This window comes from Phyllobates terribilis, unplaced genomic scaffold, assembly GCF_046119375.1.
Source record: "Phyllobates terribilis strain yellow unplaced genomic scaffold, ASM4611937v1 Scaffold_4__5_contigs__length_816908805, whole genome shotgun sequence".
Taxonomy (NCBI): domain Eukaryota; kingdom Metazoa; phylum Chordata; class Amphibia; order Anura; family Dendrobatidae; genus Phyllobates; species Phyllobates terribilis.
The window spans coordinates 554,234,543-554,242,149 of NW_027362764.1; the positions used below are offsets into that span (position 1 = coordinate 554,234,543).

General features: G+C 44.2%; 1 long non-coding RNA gene across 1 annotated transcript; it reads right to left on the reverse strand.

Moving 5' to 3' along the window:
• Window positions 1-3,491: 3,491 nt before the first annotated feature.
• On the reverse strand, window positions 3,492-4,278 carry LOC141264412 (uncharacterized). The gene is made up of 3 exons (XR_012319924.1): window positions 3,848-4,278; window positions 3,716-3,773; window positions 3,492-3,563 (listed from the first exon to the last, which is right to left on the reverse strand). It is a non-coding gene; the product is annotated as an uncharacterized lncRNA (long non-coding RNA).
• Window positions 4,279-7,607: the final 3,329 nt, after the last annotated feature.

Below are 7,607 nucleotides of genomic sequence, written 5' to 3' on the forward strand. Positions count from 1 at the left end.
ACACACTGTAGGAGGCGCATTAGTGGGTGGAGGGCTGGATGATGTAGCCGCCTACAGCAACACAATGAGCTTGATTCAGCATTCTGCTCAGTCCACCTCCTTCACCGCCATAACAGATAACGTTGGGCAGAGCAGAATTTCCAACACATCAATGACACCTGTTTCTATTCTAAACCAAAGTCCCTAACTCACTGCACCCTGGGGGCTAAGAAACATACTACACCAGAAAACTTCCAGAGAAAAGGCAACCTATGCTGCCTCCACTTTTATCATGGGGTCCTGCTGCATCCTGCATTGCATTAATATTGAGTCGTGATGTTCGTAAAAATGGCTGCCTTTTCTAAATGAAGTTTTTTGAATTTTATAGGTGTTAGCATTGATTCTTCATTGATGTGTTTACTTTATTCCCTGCATGGTGTTGCCCAATCGTAAGTAGGGAACATCATACAGGACAGAAAAAACAGAAAAAGCTCCCAGAGAATTTTCATAACAATAAGTGCTACGCGTTTCCAAATCGGACAGAGTCTTCTTCAGGCCAGGCATGTATGTTAACAGTACAGCAGACAGGGTTTAAATGGACAAAAAAGGAGGGAAAAGAGTCACACACTGACATCATGGGTTCAAGGGTAAGTGCACATAACAAATAGGATAATGTATATAATACATAACACTGACACAAGGTGGTGTGTGGACCAAACTAAGACAATAATATTATAAGCATCCAATGTTAAAATGAAAGCACTAGAAGAAGGTTATACACTGACATGATGGGGTCAAAAGTCAGTGCAAATAGGGTAGTGAGATGATGTAAAAGCACACCATAGATAACACTGGACCGCATAGCATCCCACCTAATATAGGAATAATAAGATAAAACTACAATGTTAAAGAAAAAAAGAGAGAAGGCAGGGACATGTGCTGGGACTTGTAGTACCAATATAAGCAGACATGGTGATCAGGATATTGAGCACTAAAAGGCATTTTTATGTGAAAAAGCAAAATGTAAAATTGGTTGAGGGAGAAAAAGAATGGCTAGATAATAAAAATGAATATGCTAAGCTAAAATGCTGGGACTTTTAGTACTACATAGACAAACCTGGCAGAAACAAATAGCTACAGCAGAGACTGATAAAAACAATAATATAGCATTAAATGTAATGAAATTCCCTGTTGGATAATACTGAATGATAAAATAGAACCCCTTAGGACCAGTGCTGGGACCTGGGACTTGTAGTGCTGCATCAAGGGACACAATGACAAAAGGATCAATCACTAAAACGCAGCCCAATACAAAGGATGAGATGGTAAAAGCATTGTGCTATAGATAAAGAGAAGGCCAAGAAACAATTGCTGGGATTTGTGGTGCTACATTAAGAAACAATTCATAATCAGCACATATCAGAAGGCATCTACACCACTCCATTAAGCTCATTGGGAAGCAAACAAGAGAACTTGTAAATCCAGAAAGCCTCTCGTTGTTTGAGCTTATGTAACTGTGCTCCGGTTAGAACCGCTGGTATGTGATGGCCAGGTACTGACCACTACTGTACAACGTATGATAATTCCCTAAATGTCTTAGCTGCAGGTGACACGTCCCCTGGGCCATGTTCAAGGGATACCCGGAGCCGGATCTGGATAGGGGTAGTAGTCCTTGTGGCGGTGACCCGGTCCGTGCCCAGGGTGTCAGACTAAGTGGCGGTGTTTTAGCAGTAGATGTTGGACGACTACGCCACCCGTTGAATGCAGCTATGAAGCTGCCGCTGCAGGGCAGACCGCTGAGGCCGGTGGAAGGATTGTGCAGCGTGGATGGGATAACCCCCAACGGGAGGGGTATGGCCTCAGGGCAGCCGACGTGGATGATGGGGGTAGCAGGAACCACTCAGAGACGATGCGGTGTAGTTCAGGGTCTTTACTGGTGATAAAGATAGACCCTCCCGGAGTACTGGCTAGCGATCGGGGCCTGGTCAATCTTTGAGCAGATGGGATTTCCCCTGGCCAGGCGGAGTTGTAGGCCTCCCCAACTAATTGTACTCTTCTGGCTACCTTGCTAGAGGCGGGTAAAAGTAGCCCACGTCCCTGAGTGTACCGTGTGGTGCTCACCCGTATGGCCGGTGACTCGGGGCCTTCTAGTGGCTTCCGCTCCACGATGGCGGTGCTGGTCCCACGCGTGTGACCGTGCCTTCGGGTTTCTTGGCCAGAGGACCTGAAATCCCCTGCCGGTCGGTTTCTGCTGCTGGGTAAGGATTAGTCCCCACAGCCTCGGACTCCGGGTCCGGTGGTAACTCTTCAATCAGGGCGAGCTCTTCAGCTGCCAGCCCCTGATTCCTTTTAGCACGACTTCCCCAGAGCTCCTGATCTCTCTTTCCTATAGCTGCTTCTCCTGTTCTTAACTAACTAACCCTGCCTCAGCCCCAGTTTTATATAGGGGAAGTTCTTCCCCTCCCAGGACTGGGCAGGAGGTGTGGCATGCATAGGATTCCTGACCAAGAGACCTCCCACCTGCTCTCAGACATAATATTGCTATTACTGTGGGAACCAGACCCCTGGGGTGCCACATTCCCCCCTAGTGAAATTTAGTACTCCGGGACTAAACATACTTTTGTAAAACATAACAAGTAAAAACAGAAACAGTACAATAAAGAAAAACACATTAGGATGGTCACGGCATGTCCGCAACCGGGTGCAGTCTTTGAAGAAAACAAAGGTGTCCATTTCACCAAAACAGGGAGACGTAAGCAGGTAGGGGTCTGTCCTGCCCCGAGTCCTTAACAGTCTTTCAGTCCGTCCTGGGTTACGCTCCAACTATATGCACAAAGGATTCCCGGTAAATCCACCAAAGACTCCTATAAATAACTAGAAACACAAAATTATACACAAGCAACAATAAACAGGTAAACATTAATAAAATAACTTGAACATTTAGATCCTCCACCGTATGGGTAACTGGCCTCTAGTGACCCTAGTGGACCTACGGAGCTGGCTGACGGGTCCCGAGCTACAGGGTATAGGAGCTGTCAAGGGTAAACTGGGCAGCCGTCTACGGACTCTTTGGCTCACTAGGGGTATGGCAGGCTCACTATAAGCAGAGGGTTGATTTTCCTGGTCTGCTTGTGTGGGGCCTTCTGCCTCCTGGACCGGCTGTTCTTCCAGTTCTACCTGTGTCTCCGTAGGCACTTGGGATGCTGGTTGGAGGAACGTGAGGACGGGTACCACAACAGCACCACTGACTTGAGTCCAAGACCGAGGGAAGTCTCCAAGCACAGTACTAATCATATCTTCCCTTTCCTCTACGGGTCGAGGGTCCTCTTGTTCCTTTTCAGGGTTCCGTAGCTGTTCGGGACACTTCTTTAGGTGATCCCGGGATACAATGGCTGTGGTTTCCCCTCCGTCTTTACTGATTGTACAGATAAGAAAAAACGCAGCACTACTGGACCTGGGTGCTTGAGTAGGGTCCAAAGCCTTGAGATATAGTGATAACCTCAGCACACCAATTGATATAAAAGGTACTTTTATTAGCAGTCCACAGTAAAGACGTTTCGGTCAACACGACCTTCATCAGTGTACTGCATATAAACAGAAATATACAGAAATAGAGACATTATAGTGATTGTAAAATTACAATATATATTATGAGACATATATAAAGAGACAAGAGGTCTATGTGTCTATGTAACCTTTATCCAGCAAATAAAATAAGAAGAACGGAGCAACCTACCAAATTACTGGGATGGGAGCAGGAAAGAGGAAGGAGATGGGACCCAATACTGGGGATCCTATGGAGAGAGTGCATACCATGAAGATATGTGGAACTGGAATAGGGTGAGGGCTATAAGAGAGGAAAACATACCGTGTAGGTGAAGAGCCTGAAGTAAAGTGCTGCCTGGATCGCGGTATCCACCGCTGGATATTAGCAGGGTGTGTGTATAGAGGGACTGGCTATAAGTATGGGTGTAGGGGAGGAGGATTTGGCAGTCAGCCAATGAGAGCAGTGAAAGTGCCGGTGAATAGCGCTAGATGCGGTGACGTCACAGGAAGTGACGCGAGGCGGGGAGGTGCCGGCTTCTGATTGGTCCGGTGCCGCGCATGCGCACATGCGTGCGTGTCAGCCGGCGTGCAGGTGCGTTCCAGGGACCAGGAAGTGGTTTCTGTATTTGGAGTATGTGATATACTGCCGGAAAAAAGAAGCAGGAAGCGTTTCACCATCGGGAGGGAGGGTTGGAGAGGTATGGAAGGACGAGGGTGGGTATGGATCCATAATCTGTAACATGAAATAAATTGTCAGTTGAAGTTACATGGCACAACACAGTCAAAAGCACATCACAATATTGTTATGATATCCTGTAATAGGTAGGTATGCATCAATCATGGATCTCATGATAAACAACAAATAAGGATTAAATGTTAATCCATTAAAGAGTGAGAGGGATATCCATACATAAACTAAGGTCCCTGCTTGAGCAATATGTGACCAGGTGAATTTAAATAAAATAAGTGAAGATCATAATCGTAGTGTGGTCAAGATACCATATAATAGGTGAATGTACGTCAATCATGATCCTACTGATAAAAAAGCAAAATAAAGATTAGATATTGACCCATTGTGGAGTAGGAGGGATATACTCATATAGGCTGGGGTCCCTACTGGAGTAATACCGGATCAGGTGAATTTAAATAAATGAGTGAAGATCATAATCCTTATTGAGCCCTTTGGGATAAAGGGACTGCAGTTGATGAATCCAAAATGCCTCTCTCTGTTTGAGGGTTTGGATTCGATTGCCCCCACGGCGGAGTGGTCTGATTTGTTCTATGACTTGGAATCGCAATTGGGACACATTGTGTCCTGCTGCTATGAAGTGTTGGGGAATAGGTAAAAGTAAATTTTTGCATCTGATGGTGGATTTGTGTTTGGAGATTCTGTCTTTGATAGGTTGAGTTGTTTCCCCTACATAGACCAGGCCACAGGGGCATTTCACTAGGTATACAACAAAATTCGTGTCGCAGGTATAGTAACCCTTAATGTTGTATTTCTTGCCTGTTTGTGGGTGATGGATAGTATCCCCTCTAAGGATATTGTGACACTGATGACAATGTAGACATGGAAAGGTTCCTTTCTTAGGGGTTTGTAGAAATCTTTGCTGGGGACCAAGGGACGATGTCCCTATGTCAGCTCGGACTAATGAATCTCTGATGTTAGGTGCTCTTTTAAAGCAAGGTAGAAAAGGTTGATGAAAAGATTTGATGGTAGGGTAGCCTGTTTGAAGAATATTCCAATGTTTCCGTATCGTGCGGTGTATGGTGTAAGCTAGAGGATGATATGTATGTACAAATGGAATACGATCGGATGTCTCTCGTCGTGGTTGTGTATGGTGGTCCTGTGATTCATGAAGGAGGTCCTGAGGATATCCTCTTTCTACGAATTTCTGTGTCATTTCTTTTACTCTGACTTCTCGTAATGTCATATCTGTCACAATACGTTCAACCCTCCGGAATTGTGATTTGGGAATGGCATGTTTCATGGGGGTTGGGTGGTTGCTTGCAAAATGTAGAAGTGTATTGCGATCTGTGGATTTCCTATAGATGTCAGTGGTCAATAGTCCTGAGGCATCTTTGATAACTAGAGTATCTAGAAAGTTGATCTGATGCGGGTGGTGGTTGAGAGTAAAATGTAAACCTGGACAGGAGGTATTAAGAGCCATAAAGAATTCATCTAAAGTGTCCTGGGAACCTGTCCAGATACAAAAGACGTCGTCTATGTATCGTTTCCATAGAATGGAATGTTCTTGAAACAATGGATTGCTGTATACATACTGTGTCTCAAAAGTGGACATGTAGGAGTTTGCGTAAGGGGGGGCTACATTAGAGCCCATTGCGGTCCCCTTGGTCTGTATGTAAAATGTATCCTGAAAGAGGAAGTAGTTATGTGTAAGGACTATTGTTAGGAGTTCTACGGTTAAGTCAATTATAGATGGGTTGGTATCTGAGTCCCTCAACTTGAGGGACTCAGATACCAACCCATCTATAATTGACTTAACCGTAGAACTCCTAACAATAGTCCTTACACATAACTACTTCCTCTTTCAGGATACATTTTACATACAGACCAAGGGGACCGCAATGGGCTCTAATGTAGCCCCCCCTTACGCAAACTCCTACATGTCCACTTTTGAGACACAGTATGTATACAGCAATCCATTGTTTCAAGAACATTCCATTCTATGGAAACGATACATAGACGACGTCTTTTGTATCTGGACAGGTTCCCAGGACACTTTAGATGAATTCTTTATGGCTCTTAATACCTCCTGTCCAGGTTTACATTTTACTCTCAACCACCACCCGCATCAGATCAACTTTCTAGATACTCTAGTTATCAAAGATGCCTCAGGACTATTGACCACTGACATCTATAGGAAATCCACAGATCGCAATACACTTCTACATTTTGCAAGCAACCACCCAACCCCCATGAAACATGCCATTCCCAAATCACAATTCCGGAGGGTTGAACGTATTGTGACAGATATGACATTACGAGAAGTCAGAGTAAAAGAAATGACACAGAAATTCGTAGAAAGAGGATATCCTCAGGACCTCCTTCATGAATCACAGGACCACCATACACAACCACGACGAGAGACATCCGATCGTATTCCATTTGTACATACATATCATCCTCTAGCTTACACCATACACCGCACGATACGGAAACATTGGAATATTCTTCAAACAGGCTACCCTACCATCAAATCTTTTCATCAACCTTTTCTACCTTGCTTTAAAAGAGCACCTAACATCAGAGATTCATTAGTCCGAGCTGACATAGGGACATCGTCCCTTGGTCCCCAGCAAAGATTTCTACAAACCCCTAAGAAAGGAACCTTTCCATGTCTACATTGTCATCAGTGTCACAATATCCTTAGAGGGGATACTATCCATCACCCACAAACAGGCAAGAAATACAACATTAAGGGTTACTATACCTGCGACACGAATTTTGTTGTATACCTAGTGAAATGCCCCTGTGGCCTGGTCTATGTAGGGGAAACAACTCAACCTATCAAAGACAGAATCTCCAAACACAAATCCACCATCAGATGCAAAAATTTACTTTTACCTATTCCCCAACACTTCATAGCAGCAGGACACAATGTGTCCCAATTGCGATTCCAAGTCATAGAACAAATCAGACCACTCCGCCGTGGGGGCAATCGAATCCAAACCCTCAAACAGAGAGAGGCATTTTGGATTCATCAACTGCAGTCCCTTTATCCCAAAGGGCTCAATAAGGATTATGATCTTCACTCATTTATTTAAATTCACCTGATCCGGTATTACTCCAGTAGGGACCCCAGCCTATATGAGTATATCCCTCCTACTCCACAATGGGTCAATATCTAATCTTTATTTTGCTTTTTTATCAGTAGGATCATGATTGACGTACATTCACCTATTATATGGTATCTTGACCACACTACGATTATGATCTTCACTTATTTTATTTAAATTCACCTGGTCACATATTGCTCAAGCAGGGACCTTAGTTTATGTATGGATATCCCTCTCACTCTTTAATGGATTAACATTTAATCCTTATTTGTTGTTTATCA